This window comes from Lipotes vexillifer, unplaced genomic scaffold (genome assembly GCF_000442215.2).
Source record: "Lipotes vexillifer unplaced genomic scaffold, Lipotes_vexillifer_v1.1 scaffold569, whole genome shotgun sequence".
Taxonomy (NCBI): domain Eukaryota; kingdom Metazoa; phylum Chordata; class Mammalia; order Artiodactyla; family Lipotidae; genus Lipotes; species Lipotes vexillifer.
Window position 1 is genome coordinate 1,529,942 of NW_006795376.1, and position 18,919 is coordinate 1,548,860.

General features: G+C 38.5%; 1 non-coding gene across 1 annotated transcript; it reads right to left on the minus strand.

Annotated features, from left to right (window-relative positions):
• Positions 1 to 17,421: 17,421 nt before the first annotated feature.
• On the minus strand, positions 17,422 to 17,494 carry TRNAE-UUC (transfer RNA glutamic acid (anticodon UUC)). The gene has a single exon. It is a non-coding gene; the product is annotated as a tRNA-Glu (tRNA).
• Positions 17,495 to 18,919: the final 1,425 nt, after the last annotated feature.

Below are 18,919 nucleotides of genomic sequence, written 5' to 3' on the forward strand. Positions count from 1 at the left end.
CTCCCCTCCCCCTCCCCTTCTTCTTCTCCTTGTCTTCTTTCTATTTTAAACAGGGGCTCAGTGCATATATTTGCACATATCTTTCTACACTTAACTATTATTTCCTAAGAATGAATTTTTAGAAGTAAAATCTCTGGGTCACTGGTAGCCAGCTTTATTTTTAACGGAGGTTTTTGCTACATGTTACCTAAGTGCCCTCCAGAAATGTTTTACCAATATATATTAATTCCAGTGGTGTAGGAGAGGCCCATGAAAGTCGTTCTTGCAACATGTACAGGTATGTGACTGACCGATTGCAGTTTTCTTTTTTACTCTTTCTAGGACGGGTTCCTTTTTCTTAAGTTTTGAATATTCTGTATAAGGTCTTGTTCAACTTGTTAAGCCTATTAGTAATTCTACCAGGATAAATTAATAGTCATCATATATCCGGGCTTGTTTGAACAAAATGCTCAAGCATCCAAAATATGAGTAGCCAGTCCTGCAGCATTCGTGAGTGACTCACTTGTTTGTTTGAAATGCAAAATGATGGGAGGAGGCAATTCAAATGACTATGAATCTTCTTTAAAGGAACCATAGTACGGTATGTAAGACCAAAGGACTATCCCCAACCCCAATCCTGGGGGGATGGAGTATAGCACATCAAATCATGTTATATTGTCATAAAAATCCAAACAATTACCAGTGATACAACTATCAGTTAAAAATAATGGTTCCCCAAGGACCAGGATCACAACCTCTCAGTTAGTATCTTAATGCGTCTCTGGTAAGAAATGTTAAAAGAGTAACTATTGTAGCCTCAAATTGAATTTTTCTCACGGATTACAATTAAACTACACTTGTAATGTTACTTCATGATAATCCAGAAAACTTTTAGAATGGAAAAACATCTATGAAAGCTATGGTAGTTATTTCTGTTTTTGTTGTTGTTCATAAAGCTACATTCATTTAACATAAAGGACTTATCATTTATTCTAAGATCAATTTTTTGAAAAAGTTTTATTCTAGGAATAAATTTGTTTCCTCATTGAAATTATTCAAGACTCTTTTTCCTACTTAGATTTAGTTCTTTCTCCATGAAGCCCAGGATATTCTAGAAACTTAACTGAGATGTGGTTTCATAGGATCAGTCCTGGTATTTCTTGTCTCTGTTTACTGCAGTTAACAAATGTAATAAAAGGTAAATTTGAAAAATGAGAAATGAAATTTAAATTTTCTCCTGTTTAACCATTTTTATTTTTTGATTAAAGATCGTTAAACAGTTGTTGGCATTTTGAAAATATATGGACAAATTTAAAGTAGTTCCCATGGTATTTATAAATTAAAGGGGTATGTGGAACTGAATGAATCTGCCTTTCTGTATGTGTGGTCAGAGTCCTGTGTTTTTCTTTCCCAGAGTTCAAGGAAGGAGTTCTTTTATAAAAAACATTTCTGTGTAATCAGGTTTGTGCATTCGATTCGTTCAGTATTCAAATGGAAGTACTAAGACACACATCAGTGAAATCTTCTGTGCTCAGACTCAAGTTATAGCGAATTGAAGTCTTAGAGCTTCCAGCACAGCCTAATTGAGAGGTAGAGGAAATGGAAAAATAGACAAATGACATAAAAACAGAGTGCTGCTCCTGAGTGTGCTGCCGCAGAAGGGGAATTACGGAGGTGTGGTTACCACTGCTAGTTGGAGTTAAATCTGCCAGGTAAAAACCCCTGGGCTCCAGGGTCTTCAGTCATGGGGATGTTTAACAAAAGATACAGTATTTTGCATCAGGAAAGGAATAAGAAAAATGTGAGGTATTATGTGAAAGAAGGATATCATACAATTTATGTATTTTATAAATTTATTTATATTTATTTTTGGCTGCGTTGGGTCTTTGTTGCTGCACACGGGCTTTCTCTAGTTGCGGTGAGCGGGGGCTACTCTTGGTTGCAGTGCACGGGCTTCTCGCTGCGGTGGCTTCTCTTGTTTCGGAGGACGGGTTCTAGGGCTTCAGGAGTTGTGGCTGGAGGGCTTAGTTGCCCTGCGGCACATGGGATCTTCCCGGACCAGGGTTCGAACCCGTGTCCCCTGCATTGGCAGGCGGATTCTTAACCGCTGCGCCACCAGGGAAGCCCCAAGTTATGTATTTTAGAAAGGGTGTGGCAGGGAAAAGTAACTCTCCCTCTCTTAATTAACTCACTATGTACTTGCCTGACTCAAGGTTATATTCAGTTAACATAATTAGTAAAAATGTCACGAAGGATTTTTAATACCGTGTATTTTTGTAATTCTCAGGCTCTTAAATCCTCAATGGGTCAATCGTTAGATGTTAGAGCATCATTCTCTTAACTCCAGATCCATAATTTGGTAGGAGATGCCCAGGATTATCTTGGCTTTTCTTCGGTTGTAGAGAAATTCTGTCCTTCACAGCTGCCATTCAGAAGTGTCTTAAATTTATTTATACTTTCACTAGTAGTCAGGAGAAGTATGAGAGTGATTTTGTAAGATAAAAGTTAAGAATTAGTGCAAGTATCTCAAGCCACTTCCCTATACTCTTGCCCTTTGTCAGTATGTGTAATTGTTGACTACCTCCTCCAGCCCTGTCTTGCTTCGAGTACAGCTGTGGACTTAGCATGTGTGGGAGAACAAGGGTACAACTGTAAATATAAAAGAAAGGAAACATTTTCAAAGTTCTGCTCCTTCCTGCTAGCCCCATGAAATCCTCTTGTCATGAGAGTAAATTTGGTCAAATTAACTTGAAATTCTTTTAATTACAATTTAAAGTTTAAAAGACTTGTACAGACCACAGCTGAACTCAGTCATAGCTAGAGGCTTCTGTTTTAGGAGATAACTGTAGATAGCCAAAGATTGTTGCCAAGGTAGTCTTATACTTTATCAGATACTCTTTCTTAAATGATATGTTCAGAAATTTTTTTTAACATTTCCGTATATATCTTAAAATTCCTTTTTTGCAATTGTTTTCTCACTGGAATTATTTATAGACTTTTTCATTACCTAGATTTAGTTCATCTTTCAGATAGTTCAGGGACATTTTAGAAACTTCCAACTTCTACGCAGAAATGAAAGACGTTCGTTCTAGAGACAGGGTTAGATCAGCCTTGGTGTTTCTCTACTGATGTTACCAAATATAATAAAAGATAAATCTTTTTACAATACAAATATGAGGAATGAAATCTAAATTTTCTCATACTTGATAATTTATATTACTTTAAAAAATTAGATGTTGGTGTTAGTCCTGACATTATGCCAGGACCTAAGATGCATGGGTATTGGCCCTCGTTGGGTGGAATGATTTTTTTTAACCTCTTTATGAGGAAGAGTCTTTGGCTCTGAGTTTCTAATGTCATTGAAGGCCTCTGATAATTGGCTTATAAAACCTTTCTGAAAATGTATGTGAATTTCTTTTAAAAATTACAGAATAGATAATTAAAAGGTAAGTAAAAAAAAACCAGTAACCTCAATTCTATGAACTCTGGTCTTCTGACAGAACAAAACCTGTGTTGATTTTTTTCAGGCACCTTGATACATGCAGCCTTCTCAGAGTGACTCTTTAGTGAGAGTGATTGCCCAGTTATGCATGAGTATGGTCAGGAAGGAATCCAGTTCAAATAGTAGAATAGCATCTGTGAGTAAGAGAGAGAGAGAGAGAGAGAGAGAGAGTGAGTGAGTGTGTGTGTGTGTTTACGGGATGGAGGACAATACATACAGATTGAGGCAACAGTAAGTCAGGCTGAAATCCTCTATAAATGAGAATTGATTATTGCAGCTGATAAATGTGGAAATGGGTAATTAAAACATGGTATGTAAGGACACAAAGTTTTCCTCAGTGTTGTCTTCGTTTTTTTGTTTTTTTTTTCAAAATTTATTTTATTTTATTTATTTTTGGCTGCGTTGGGTCTTTGCTGCTGCGCGCAGGCTTTCTCTAGTTGTGGCGAGCGGGGGCTACTCTTTGTTGTAGTGCGCAGGCTTCTCATTGCGGTAGTTTCTCTTGTTGCAGAGCACGAGTTCTAGGCACGCAGGCTTCAGTAGTTGTAGCACGCGGGCTCAGTAGTTGTGGCCTGCGGGCTCAGTAGTCGTGGCCCGCGGGCTCTAGAGTGCAGGCTCAGTAGTTGTGGCGCACGGGCTTAGTTGAGATGTGGGATCTTCGCGGACCAGGGCTCGAACCCATGTCCCCTGCATTGGCAGGTGGATTCTTAACCACTGTGCCACCAGGGAAGCCCAGGGTTGTCCTCTTAAGACAATTAATGGTGTTGAGAACCTCTGTCAGGCTTCTCAATAATGTTTTCTTAGCTGGGTAATTAGCATGTGCTACTGATGTGATCCAAAAAGTTTTCAGCTCTGAAAGAAGTTGCCAAAAGAGGGGAAGCCTCAGTGTGTACCAGTCTGGAAATAGAATGTCGATTCTACTTAGGGGTGAGTAATAAAAGCAGATCACTAGTGTGCCTGTGTGTATCATCACAACGTGCATTAGCAGCTTTGCTCTCTCCTCGTTTATATATGGTTTTATCCCCTAGATCAGAGCTTCTATTCCCCCACGTTATCCTAGATCCTCTTACTGTCTCAGCAACAAGATTCAGCACTGAGTGTGTTGCTAATTTCCACCCCCATAGATAATATATCACTAGGAATGTTTTTGGCTGCAACGGAAAACCCCTGCACCGGGGTAAACAGACATTTATTTTTCTCAGGTAACAGAAGGTCGGGCAAGTAGGCAGTCCAGGGTCACACAGCTGCTCACCAGCATTGTTAAGGACCAGGCTTTTCCTATTTTGGGGGACCCATCTTGGTCATGGGGGTTCCTCCTTAGAATTTTGGGGGGAGGTAATCTCTGGTGACTTCCACCTACATCACAGTGGCAAGAACCATGTATGTCCACCACCAGCTGCAAGGAGGGGTCCTGTGTTTTCATCTGGGCACGTAGCTGCCCTGGAAATTAGTTGGTGTTGGATTAGTAAGAAAGAGGGGAGAACAGGTCCTGGATTGACACTGCAGTGTGTGCCACAGAATGCTATTGTTATTCCACCGAGTTTATTTGGATGTAATCCTTTTGATAATCGCTCACATAAGATGATAGTACATCATGTGGCTTTGCTTAATTCTTTTAGTTTCAAAGTTACTAAATTGCAAAAAAGTTAGTATTCTTTATAGGAGGAAGGAAAGACGGATTGTAATTTTGTGTTCAGCTGTTGCTGTTGAATATGATCTGTTTTCCTCTGACTTATCTCGAAACTATAACCTGGGTAAAACTCATGCCAAGTTAGGTATTTGTTTCACAGATTAAAAAAAAAAAATCATCATTCAACTGCCTCTTACTGAGCAGCAGGTTTTCAAGGGAGAGTGGAGAGTGACCAATGGATGGGACGTGGCCTCTGGCCTCACAGAGCTTCCGGTCTGGTGGGGCAGCCGGGGGACCAGCTGCTGACCACAGTAAAAGGGAACATGAAATACAAGCTGGATGTGGAGGTTAGAGTCATATTTTAACACGTATTGTGGGAAGAGAGCAACAAGGTGGACTTAAAAGTCAAGTAATGTTGTTCAGTTTCCACGTTTTAATTTTTTTATGTATGTTTAATTAACATAGTAAAGAAGGATCTTGTCACTTTAATAGGAAAGGAAGAGGACTTTTATGACTCAAGCGTGTCATTAGAAGCATGTTCATTCCTCTTATTCTCTTTCCTTCCTGGTTTTATGGATCTTTCCTGGGCTCTACTCAATCCCAGCTCTGAAAGGAGCCACTGAAGGTGTTTAAATACATAATGAAGTTTAGTTTCCCCAAATAAAATATTGTTAACCTAATGAAACTAAACCACAAATACAGACAGAAATTTCTTTTCTTTTTAAAATCAAACAATATCGGGGCTCATAGGGCAGGATTTGTAAATCCCTTCACAGGTACCCAAATTGACTGCATTCACATGCACACACACCAGTGTGGCTGATTTATTTTCACATAGTTACGGTCGTACTCTATGTGTGGTTCTGCAACTTGCTTTGTTTTTCTCTCTCATAGCGTCTTTTTTTGATTCTTTTCCCCACAGTACACATGGAATAGTGGTTTTCTCAATCAAATATGGTGCCACCCTCCCCTAGGGAGTATTTTTAAATACGTGGGGCCTTTTTACGACAAAGTATCCTGGCCAGACTGCCAGTAGCATCCCGTGGGGAAACAGTGACATGGAAATACCTTGTCTTGTTCACATTTCTTTATGTAATTAAAAAATGTGATTATACCATAAATATTCCCTCCCCGATGGTCAGTGTCTTTAAACGTACATACACACACACACACACACACACACACACATACACACACACGTGTCTGTGCATCTGTAAGAGCCTAGGACAAATTACTAGGATTGCTGGGTCGAGAGGGTATGCATGTTTAAAGTTTACTTATATGCTCCCAATCGCTCTCCCAAACCGCTGTACAAAATTACAGTCCTAATAACAGCGCGCACATTCTCCCACATCCTTTTCAACATGAGATAGCATCAGTTAAAATGTTTTGCCTACATAATGAGAAAAAATAAAGTCGTGTTTAAGTTTCCATTTTCCTGTCCAAACTCCTGTTACAGAGTCCTTTCAATATGGTGATAAGCAACTGATTTGCTTTTAGAGAAGTGCAGTCCGTGCTCATCTGCTCTGAATATCCCGTTGCTTTTTCATTCATGTTTCAGAAACAGCCCTGTTCACCAATCAGTCACCTCTTTGGAGTGTCTTTTTTGTCTCATCTGCTGGAAGTGTCATACCAATACTGACTGGAGTGATTTTTATGAAGAGCTATGAATTGGTATTTGTATAGAGGGAGCTGTGTTTTCCAAAATCTGGTTGCTACCCAGTTAGTGGGTTGGTAAAACCAAATTAGGGCTCATAAGCAGTATAAAAAAAGAAATAGAATAGAAAATGTTGGAGGGTCTCATATACAGTAAGGTAAGGCATGTTTCATGAAACTTACTGAATGAGTATTTTAGAATGTGTTTTGAATATGTCTGTGCCTAAATAAATGTATATATGCCTCTTTAATATGTCTGAGTGCTACACTGTGATGTAAAATATCGCTGGGTTGAGGATTTCTGGTAAGGAGAATCTTAGCTTTAAAAATTTATTCAGGACACAATTTATTTCTGTCCTAACCGAGGAAGAAGGTTTCATACTTGTTTGTGGCATTAAAAAATAAATTTCCAATAGTATCAATACTTATAAAAGGTTAAAGACTAAGGCTTTCAGAGGGGCTTAAATGCTTAAAGATAGGCGTGTCACCTAATTGGACTTGGAGATATAATGGGTGTGGAAAGCCAAATTGGCTTGGGTGCAGGAAGAAGAGATGATGAGTTACACCATGCTAAACTTAATTTCACTGAGCAATGTAATTTATCTGCGCTCCAGTGCTGTCCCTGCCCTTTACTCTGCAGTAGCTGCACTGCTGCGCAGGCAAGAATATGCAGGGGAAATCTTGACACTCACCAGTTTTGCTCTGTGAGCAGCACATGTGCAACTGATCATCCAAGAGTGGTGGCTTGAACTAATTGTGACTGTTTTGCTTCCCTCAATTCCAGTGCTGATCTTAAATGCGTCGCTTAGAAAATTACATGTTGGTGATTATAATAAAAGGGGGTAATTAAAATAAATTTAAAAAAAAGCAATGGGACACTGCATGTGGGTGTATTTAATTACCTGGCAGCTGTTTCTATTTCTAAAGTGTGAGACATATGGGTAAATGAAAGCCTTTCTGTTAGAAATTCTACCCACACTTTTGTGTTTCTTCCTTTGGGGTAATTTCTTCCCTTTGGGTGATTTCCATCATTTGCAGAGCAATAATGATGACGACTATTTTGTGCTGTACTGTATGTTTCCCAAGTGCTTATATCTTTCATTAACTTTGCCTCTACCAGTTTTAATGTTCTTACTTGAATTATTCTTATTCAATAATTGCATCTTCATAAAAAATGATATGAGTGGAAACTTATAATCTTATTTTCTGGATTTGTAAATAGTGATGTTAGAAAACTGGTGTGTTTAAAGTTCTGTGGTACAGTCATAAATTAATTTCTTTCAAATTTTATGAGGTATCATTGATACATTTTTGGCAAATACAAACACTAGATAAGAAATCTTATTTCACAAACCAAAGAAGATAGAAGTGAAAGTTCTGTAAGGACTGTCAACCACCACATGATATTATTGGGTACTAATGTTCTCTCTTGTTCATATGAAGCATGGAGAGGCAGTGTTGACATTGAGTATACTTAATGGTGTTACTTTAAATTTAGGTAAAATCTTTTAACCCCTCAAAAGGTTTCATATTATTTTATTTTATTTATTTATTGGTAAGCACGCTTCTTTTTTGAAGTATAGTTGATTTACAATGTTACTTTCAGAAAATAATTTTATACATATTCTTATTCAACCTAATCCTGTCTATGTGATGGCATCCCAGGAGCAGAGCATGCATTTCTCTGTCCATCTCAGTTTTGCTCAGTGGTACCAAGGCATCTGATACCTAGTGTGATTTTGGATCAGCATCTCCTACTGACTTAACAGAAAGTTTGCTTGAGTAACTACTTTGTCAGTGGTGATTATAATGACTGAGATTCCTGTTAAGCGTCTTATGGGACTTTGTTAGTTAGAAGATTCTTGAGATGAATTTATAGTTATCTTACAGAACCATGTTATTGTTCTTCCTCCTCCTTGAAAATCACTCCTTTCCATTTACCTTTCATCTAAAGAAGCTGCAGCATCAAGAAAGAGAAGACAAGGTTTAGGTGATGTGAGTGAGTGTTAATGTTTCATTGTTTCTACTTTAGCCCTTCTATTTCGTAACCTGTGTCATAATTTTAAATGATGTAAATGATAATTTGACCAGTTGGCTTGATGAAAGAATCTTGTATATTGCAGAAATAGAGTCATTTTAGTAGATGTTTAGAAAGAAAAACGAAAGCTAATGTCATAACACATTATGCTCTGTATGTTCAATTAAGGAAAACATATTTTGTGCGTTTCTTCAAATAGTATTATTTGTGCTACTCAACAATTTTTTACTTTTTCTCTTCTTTTTCTAAGATGCCCTCCCCAAATTTAAATAGTAAAAGGACTAGTGAGCATTTAGAAAAAACTAAAGAAATGCCAATAAAAGTCAGCTGTAATTTATACAATTTTTTTCTTTGAAAATATTAAGTATTACATTAAGTTCATTGGCACGTGTAGGCTTAACAGACAAGTTTTGTTGCGTGTGCTCAAACTATGAGGCAATTTAAAACAATCGTGTTACAAACAGATCTAACTTGCTCTAATTAAACAAGACCCACACAAAACCTTTCAGAAATAGAATTCCATGTTTTCTCTCAGTGGCCTTATAGAAGGAAATAAAGATCTATATCACATTTAGGTTTAATTATTGGAAGATCCGTAGAGTTTCAAGTTTCAGAATGGCTTCTTTGACTTGAGGAAGTGAAGCTATTGCATAGAAATGGTCTATTGAATGAGGCTATCTCTAGTTCCTTCCCAGTGAGGGGCCAGAAGAAGCTTACAGAACCCACATCCCCTGCAGGCTGTCGTGGTCTGTGAGGAGTTCGGGATATAAAGGTTGAGCCACTTCGTGTTGTTGCCTCCCCACTCACTGTGCTTGGTAGCCTGACCGTCATCCTAATTGCTGATGAGGGTGTAGTGAATACACTTCCCTGTAATAAGCTGGTGTGTCATTCTCTTTGTTCAGCTCCTTGAGGATTATGTGATACGTAATAAATAATGGCTAAAGACGCTTCTATATGCAACTCCTTCTTAATTTACCAGTAAACCAGTTTAATGATTTCAAAAAACCCAGAATATATCAAGGTACAGTTTTTACACCAAATTTGTACAGTTTTGCTATTTTGTGGTTGATTATATTCACCTTACCTTCCACCCCCTCTACCACTCTCATCTAATCCCTCTCTTTCAATTATTTTTCCTGAAAGCTTTTTTTAAAAAAATTCTTTCCTCTTGCATGGCACTAACCCAAAGAAATACTGTGTAAGTTTGGAAGGTGGACTGTAAGTTGCCCTGATGGTCTGTTTCATTGGGGAGTGCAATAAATGACTTCTACCAGTATTTACACCATGGTGTGGCCCTTCCCTCTGAATGTGGTTTTGGTCTGAGAGTTAGCTGACAGAATCAGCGGAAGTCACACAGCAAATTTCAGACCTAAGCTTTAAGAAGTCCCACTACTTACATCTAAGAAGTCCAGTGACCCTAAGGAAGAGGGCATATGGATGGAGAGAGGCCCTCTGACTACTGGAAAGAGAGGGGCCTGGCCCTTCCAGTTTCTTAGCTGGTCCCTGCTGGCTCAATGCAGCCTCCTGTGATGACTGGCAAAATGAGCTGACGAGAAGACTTGCCCAGCTGAGCCCAGCCTGGATTGCAGCATCGCCAGCAAATAAAACAATTGTTTCTTTAAGCCGCTAGGTTTTAGGGTGGTTTGCTGTGCAGCAGTAGATAAATGAAAGCACCCTGAGATTTGAAAAATGCATTTTAATAGCTACTTAGCAATAATTTGTATTTACATGCTAGAAAAGTAGAATATAAGTTGTTGCTTATCAGCTATTAAAATAGATTCATCAATGTACTATGTGCTGTTTACTAATATAGTTACATCAAGAGGGAAAGAATAAAATAGCCATTGGAGAGATTCGACTGTCACTCAGTGGTGTTATTAAATACAAGCTCTATAAAGTATTGATGACTTTGAAAATTTTGGCAGCAACTTAGACTGCAAAGTTGGAAGAGAAATGTAAGTAAGAACATTAAAAATATTATTATTATTATTATTTTTTGCGGTACGCGGGCCTCTCACTGTTGTGGCCTCTCCCATTGCGGAGCACAGGCTCCGGACGCGCAGGCTCAGCGGCCATGGCTCACGGGCCCAGCCACTCCGCGGCATGTGGGATATTCCTGGACCGGGGCACGAACGCGTGTCCCCTCATCGGCAGGTGGACTCTCAACCACTGCACCACCAGGGAAGCCATAAAAATATTATTTTTTTGATGGGATGCATTAAGTTCCTTTTCTTCTCAGAATCCTTTTCTTTTCAATTGATGTTTCAAACTAAATACCTCTGTAGGTTGACTGATTACAAATGTTTTCACTCAAGCCACACTAGCTTCTAAATCTGTCTGTAAGCTGCTTTCTTAAAAAAGTGAATAAGCTTAGGAAATAATTATTCCACAGAGTACACAAAACTCCAGAGCAAGCTTTTGTTCCGTGGACAGATTTGATTCATCAAGAAACATCAAGATAATTGTCACGATTTAAATTTTTAAAAGAAACCAAGAAGCCTTTGGCTCAAGTGTAAAACTTTCTGTTGTTTTCTTGGCATGACGCCTTGAATTGAATGTTTTGTGCTGTACGTTGCTCCATTTTGTTTTGTTTTGTTTTGTTTCATATTTTTGCCCCTGGGACAGGAAACTACAGAACAAAATATATTCACTTTGGTAACCAGTGCTGGTCCTTTGGTGACTCATTCTTCTTGAGTGATTAGTACAAAAAAGAGAGGCTGACACTTAAATGCTGCTCCCTAGTGGATACAGACGATGAGCCACGGTCTTATTCTTTCATCACAGATACTTTCTAAAGCCGGGAATCAGTATTTTGACACAAGAAGGACAACATTCACATCCAGGCCCTCTCCTGTTTCATAATTTTTTTCTTCCCGATGTAGTATGTTCCATTTTAATTAAAATTCTTAATGGGCTCCAGCAGTGTACATATGAATACACCAGTGTTCCCTCCCTCTTGGCATTAATCTGTGTGATTGTGTAAAAGTAATTTTATAGAGAAACATTTTCTCTCAAAATTGTAAGCTTCACAAAGGTGGCATCATGTCTTATTTGCTCAAGACTGTAAAATCCAGAACCTAGGACAGATCTTAGCATTTCTAACTCTACACTCAAATTATGTTTTGAATTAATGAATTTAGCTTTTTAGTCAACTTTTTTTCCCCCCCAGGAGTTACTGGTCTAGGCAGTAGGCTAACAATCCCAGATTGGCAGATTATGTTGAGGGATTATGTCACATTTTCCTACTTCTTTCTCAGTGGATAGTCAGTGATTTTTTTCTACCCCAATTCTGTTAAAGCATTGATAATTATTTTTAATTCAAGTATCTATAATATGCTGAGTCTTTTCAATATACAGTTTCTAATGCTTACAAAATATCATTTGGAGTTAGGGGTTAAAAATATTGGCATGGTTGATTTTCTTATAATTCCCCGCTGAAACCCTGTGTAACAAGGGATTTATGTGGAATGTTAGGAATGTTTCGATGTTTCTGGAATTACTGAGTTGGAAGGTGCTTGAGGAAGAAAGATGCATTGGAAAGGCTTTTGTATCCCTATAATTACATGACAAGAGGAAAACTTTAGGTTCTTGGGAACGTTACCAGGATTTTCTGTTAACTGCTTGTATTTAACATTTCCCCCTACCTGAAAGAATATAAAGACGTTTTGGTTTTAGGTTTACCTTTTTGCTCAGAATATATCATACTTCATTTTTTAAAAAAAATTAAGTTATATATATATATATATCGAGCACTTATTTTATGCCAGATACCTCTTAAATTCTTGAGGTGTCATGGTGAACAAAAAGACCAAGATCCCTGCTCTGGGGAAGTCTGCCGCATAGTACGGGAGCAGACAAACAATGAAACTAACGGCAAAAAGGAGATATTATAGTAAGTTGTAAGGTGATGAGTGCTATGGAAACAGTGAAGCAGGGTAATGGAAATCAAGGAGAGAGAATGGGTTATAATTTTAAATAAGCCGAGCAAGCCTCTTTAAGGTGACTTTTAAGCAAAACTGGAGGAGGTGAGGGAGTGAGTCTGGAAGATGTGGGGCAGGAGAGGCTTCCTGGCAGAAGGAAGGGTAGGGGAGGAAGGAGAGGGGTGGGAAAGGGCCTGAGCGGGGTACAGGCTGCCTGCTGCTTCTGAGGAATGCTTTGATGGTTAAACTTGGTCCAGATTGCTGCTAGATCATGCTAGCATTTGCGAACCTTATTGGAAATGAGCATTATATTATCCTATCATCAAATAAAATAAGACTAAAAAGAGAAATTGCTAGAATAGAACCACATTATAAGATACGATCTTCAAACATTTCTCCTTTATGGTTTTGAGGCCCTATGTAAATCATACAGTACCTTAGTGACAGGTAACTGTTGTTCTAGAATTCCTGATCAGGCCCCAGAGGCCTTTTAGATGTTTAGGGTCATTGACCTTGTATCCAAGGTTAGAGACCATATAAATCAGATAATTAGAATGAAAGGAGTTAAAGTATGTAAAATTCCTTAAATCTGTGTCTATACATAGTAAGTACTCTGCAGATATTAATTGAATCTAGAAGCAGAATTTTAACTAGAAGATGAATTTTAATATTTATATACTTATATAGAAAACACGTCAGTTTTTTAGATTTAAAAAGTAATAATTTATCTTTTGTCTCATCTTCGTTTTCTCTGCCATCTTACTTCCTTATCTCAGTCTCTATTTCTCAAAATCAAAATCAGATTTTGAATTAATAACAGTAATAATAACACAGCAATGCCTGTGTCTCCCTTTTAAAAACATTGTTTTGTGTGTTACACATTTTCAGCTTTTCAGTCCAGATGGATTTTTAAACTGATTACCTGACACTTTGGAAGACATTGCTTCTTATTGCATATTACAATATGAAAATAAGTTTTCGAGAAATTTTTTGCTGCCTTCTTGTTCTGATCTTTTTTAAACGACGAATACATATAAACTTGAAAAATAAGTTTTACCTCTTATTAAAAGTATAAGCGATTCTGTTAAAGTGGTACCTAATTATACCATAATTTTGATTTTATCTTTTTTAATTTTGATATTGTTTAGGGCCTACTTTGTGCCAGGGGCTGACTAGGTGCTAATATAGGCACATCTCCATCTTACATACATGTGTTTTTAAACATATGTAAATGAGCATGGGTTTGAATATTGGCCCTACCACTTTTAAAGATGTGCCCTCATTCAGGTTAATTGATTCTGTGAGACTCAATTTTCCCATTTATAAAATATAGAACTGATGTTACCTTCAGAATTGAGAAGAACGAAGATGATGTCTGCAGAATACCTAGTTTAGTGTTTGACATACAGTAGACTCAATAAATGGTAGCTGCTGTTAATTTAAAAAAACCCAGCATCTCACTTAGTAGCTATTTTGGCTTGATTTGCTTTCATCTCTGACTTCTCTTCTACCTAATGTGTTAAGCTTACCTATCCTTACCCTGCTCGTCAGCCTTTTGAAAATAACCACTTAAGTGCTTGATGAGTACGTTTATGAAGCAGATCCAGTATTTAAAAGAATCTTAGAGTAAAATACTTGAGAATGATTACCCTTTAATTATAGTGTCTTTCTTTGAACCCTTGAGTTTCCTCTTCATTATTTTTCCCTTGCAGGCCCACAGCCTTTATCTCCTTGTGCTCGGCCCCGTTTTGGATCTCCCCACTAATTACTCCCTCTTCTCTGCTCCCCCCACTTCTCTTTTACACTGTACACTGCTGCTAGAATAAATTTCCTAAAGCATCGCCATACCCCTTCTTTCATTTTCTTAAAACATTTACATTGGCTCTTTGTTACGACGTCCGAAGTTCTTTGCCCAAACTTCATGGTTCGCTATAATCTGGAACCCTCTTACTTCCTTATTCAGTTTAACTTTCCATGATTCCTAAACCAGTCAGTGGAGACTATGCACAACCTTATCTGTTTCGTCTCCGTTCCTTACTTGCGGCTTTTCGTGTGTCCCATTCTTTCTGCTCACGTTGTTCTTCCTCATCTTCTCTACCTCAAGTCAAGCCCATATTGTAAGGGTGTATTCAAGTTCTACACTCCTTTAAACTGTCTCTTTCTGACTCTGATTTCAGTGATTTTTTAGAAAAAAATTTCATGCATAAACTAGTAAAACATTAGAGAATGTACTTTGTAAAGCACTAACTGCTCAGTTTAGTCTTATATCCTGAGGAGAAATATACATTCTTTGTAGAATTGGCCTCTTTCACTAAATGTAATATCTTTGAGATTCACCCATGCTGTTGCATATGCCAATGCTCATTCCTTTTTATTGCTGAGTAGTATCCCAGTGTTTGAGCATACCTAAGTTTGCTTATCCATTCTCCTGTTGATGGACATTTGGATTATTTCCAGTTCTGGACTATTATGAATAAAGTTGCTGTGAATATTTGTATATAAGTCTTTGGGTGAACACAGTTTCGTTTCTCTTGAGTAAATACTTATGAGTGGGATTCGTTGGTCAAAGGATTGGTAAATGCTAAACTTTATAAGAAACTACCACACATTTTTCCAAAGTGGTTGGAATGTTTGAGAATTCTAGCTGCTACCATCCCTGCTGTTGTCATTCTTTTTAATTTAACTTTTTTATTATGTATGAAGACATATCTCATTGTAGTTTGAATGTTCACTTCCTTGAGATTGACTACCTTTTCACTTACTTATCGGCCGTTTGTATGTGTCTTTTAGAGGAGAGCCTGTCCAAGCCTTCTGCCTATTTTTTTTTAATTTAACTTTATTTTTATAAATTTATTTATTATTTATTATTTTTGGCTGCATTGGGTCTTCGTTGCTGTGCGTGGGCTTTCTCTAGTTGTGAGCGGGGGCTACTCTTCATTGCGGTGCACGGACTTCTCATTGCAGTGGCTTCTCTTGTTGTGGAGCACGGCCTCTAGGCGCATGGGCTTCAGTTGTTGTGGCTCATGGGCTCTAGAGTGCAGGCTCAGTAGTTGTGGCGCACAGGCTTAGTTGCTCCGTGGCATGTGGGATCTTCCCGGACCAGGGCTCGAACCCATGTTCCCTGCATTGGCAGGCGGATTCTTAACCACTGCGCCACCGGGGAAGCCCCTTCTGCCTATTTTTGTTGGCTTGTTTGTCTTTTGATTATTGAGTGGTAGAAGTTCTTTATATATTCTCATTATAAGTCCTCTTTCAGCTCTGTGATTAGGGATATTATATTGCCTTTTTGTTCTTAGCAATTCAGAGGCAATAATTCTAGAAAACTGCTGCTTTAGACATTCTGTCTTTACAGAACTGTGTAAAGGCAGGATACTGTGGGGAGGGCTAAAGGCCAGGCAGCTAGAGAGAACATCTATCTTATGTTTTCTTCTTTCTTCTAAGAAGTGTTTTTTTCTTTCCTAGAAAAGCCTTGCCCATGACCCCTCAGAAGACTTCTCTGTATGTCTTGTTGACAAGAACTGGGTTACTTGGCTAGCCCTAGATAGCTTGCAAGAAAGGCTAGAAAAGTGTCTCTTTTTAAAGAAAAATAGAGTGTCTATGGTGGTAGGTGGATGAATGAGAAGGGGGTTAAGAATGTAGTCTACCCATAGCTAGTCAAGGGCAGGGTGTCTCAGGGGAAGAAACATACCAAGCTCTCAGAGATGAGAGCACATAGCCTGTTCAGGGAACGGGTGCTATTTTGAGAGAAAAATGAATAAATTTATTGCTTGAAGAACCTTTGCAGGGTATCTGTTTGAATATGTTGGTAGCCAGTAAGCCAGAACATTTGAGCTGGGAATTTGATTTGGAAGCACTCAGAGAGTAGGTAGTACTTGAAGCTATGTGGTATAGAGATCGCTCAGTGAGAGTTTATACAATATGAGAAAAAGGCAGACCGCAGGCCCTAGGGAAAACTTAATTTCAGGGATAGCCAGTGGAAATTGGGATCCCAAAGTAGACTGAGACCAACTAACAGAAAAGTAGACAGTGATAATACAGCCATGGGAGGAGTTTCAGGAAGGAGGAAGAGTGGTCAGTGGAGTAGGAAGTCCCCGAGAAATCGCTGCTGAGGAGTCAGGGATATCTATTTGGATTTGGCAGTTAGGAAGATACGGAGCTTCTCAAAAGCAGTTATTTGGAGCGGAGGGAGTAGAGGTTAAATTGTAGTCAGCTGAGGGAAAATGGGAGGTAAGACGGTGGTGGCATTGAGTTAGACTACTTAATCAAGAAGCTTAGCTGTAATTCCGTTAAAAAAAAAACCCTTTTCATATGGAAGAAGCATTAAAATATTAATAGATGTTAACGATATAGTAAAGAGTGAGGCAGTGATGGCCCGCCCACCTTCCCTGAGGAGGTGGGAGCAGAGTGAGGGGTTATCTTTCTGGATAGGAGTAGGAAGGGGCTCCATGTCTTCGTAGGGTAGAGGCGTGTGGCCACGAATAAGGGACACTTAATTTTTAAATTAAATTTAATTTTTTATCAAAGTATAGTTAATGTACAATGTTGTGTTAATTTCTGCTGTACAGCAAAGTGTTTCAGTTCTACATATATATACATTCTTTTTTTATATTCTTTTCCATTATGGTGTATTTTATTTATTTAATTGTTTTTTGTAGGCGGGGTGGGGGGGGGTCACGCTGCACGGCTTGTGGGATCTTAGTTCCCCAACCAGGGATTGAACCTGGGCCCACAGGAGTGAAAGTGCCGAGTCGTAACCACTGGACCACCAGGGAATTCCCTCCATTATGGTTATCACAAGATATTGAATATGGTTCCTTGGGCTGTACGGTGGGACTTTGTTGTTTATCCATTGTATATATAGTAGTTGGCATCTGCTAACCCCAAACCCGCACTCCAACCCTCTGCCACATCTCCTCCCCCTTGGCAGCCACAAGTCTGTTATCTGTGTCTGTGAGCCTGTTTCTGTTTCATAGATAAGTTCATTTGTGTCATTCCTTTTTAGTGTATTTATTTATTTATTTATTATTCTTATTAGTCATCCATTATATACACATCAGTGTATACATGTCAATCCCAATCTCCCAAATCATCACACCACCACCCACACCCCCCAGCACTTTCCCCGCTTGGTGTCCATACATTTGTTCTCTACATCTGTGTCTCAATTTCCGCCCTGCAAACCAGTTCATCTGTACCATTTTTCTAGGTTCCACATATATGCGTTAATATACGATATTTCACTCTGTATGACAGTCTCTAGATCCATCCACGTCTCAACAAATGACCCAATTTCGTTCCTTTTTATGGCTGGGGAATATTCCCTTGTATACATGTACCACATCTTCCTTATCCATTCGTCTGTCGATGGGCATTTAGGTTGCTTCCATGACCTGGCTATTGTAAATAGTGCTGCAATGAACAATGGGGTGCGTGTGTCTTTTTGAATTATGGATTTCTCTGGGTGTATGCCCAGTAGTGGGATTGCTGGATCATATGGTAATTCTATTTTTAGTTTTTTCAGGAACCGCCATACTGTTCTCCATAGTGGCTGTATCAATTTACATTCCCACCAACAGTGCAAGAGGGTTCCCTTTTCTCCACACCATCTCCAGCATTTGTCGTTTGTAGATTTTCTGATGATGCCCATTCTAACTGGTGTGAGGTGACACCTCATTGTAGTTTTGATTTGCATTTCTCTAATAATTAGTGATGTTGAGCAGCTTTTCATGTGCCTCCTGGCCATCTGTATGCCTTCTTTAGAGAAATGTCTATTTAGGTCTTCTGCCCATTTTTGGATTGGGTTGTTTGTTTTTTTAATATTGAGCTGTTTATATATTTTGGAGATTAATCCTTTGTCCGTTGATTCATTTGCAAATACTTTCTCCCATTCTGAGGGATGTCTATTCGTCTTGTTTATAATTTCCTTTGCTGTGCAAAAGCTTTTGCGTTTCATTAGGTCCCATTTGTTTATTTTTGTTTTTATTTCTATTACTCTAGGAGTTGGATCAAAAAAGATCTCACTGTAATTTATGTCAAAGAGTGTTCTTCCTATGTTTTCCTCTAAGAGTTTTATAGTGTCCGGTCTTACATTTCGGTCTCTAATCCATTTTGAGTTTATTTTTGTGTTTGGTGTTAGGGAGTGTTCTAATTTCATTCTTTTACATATAGCTGTCCAATTTTCTCAGCACCACTTATTG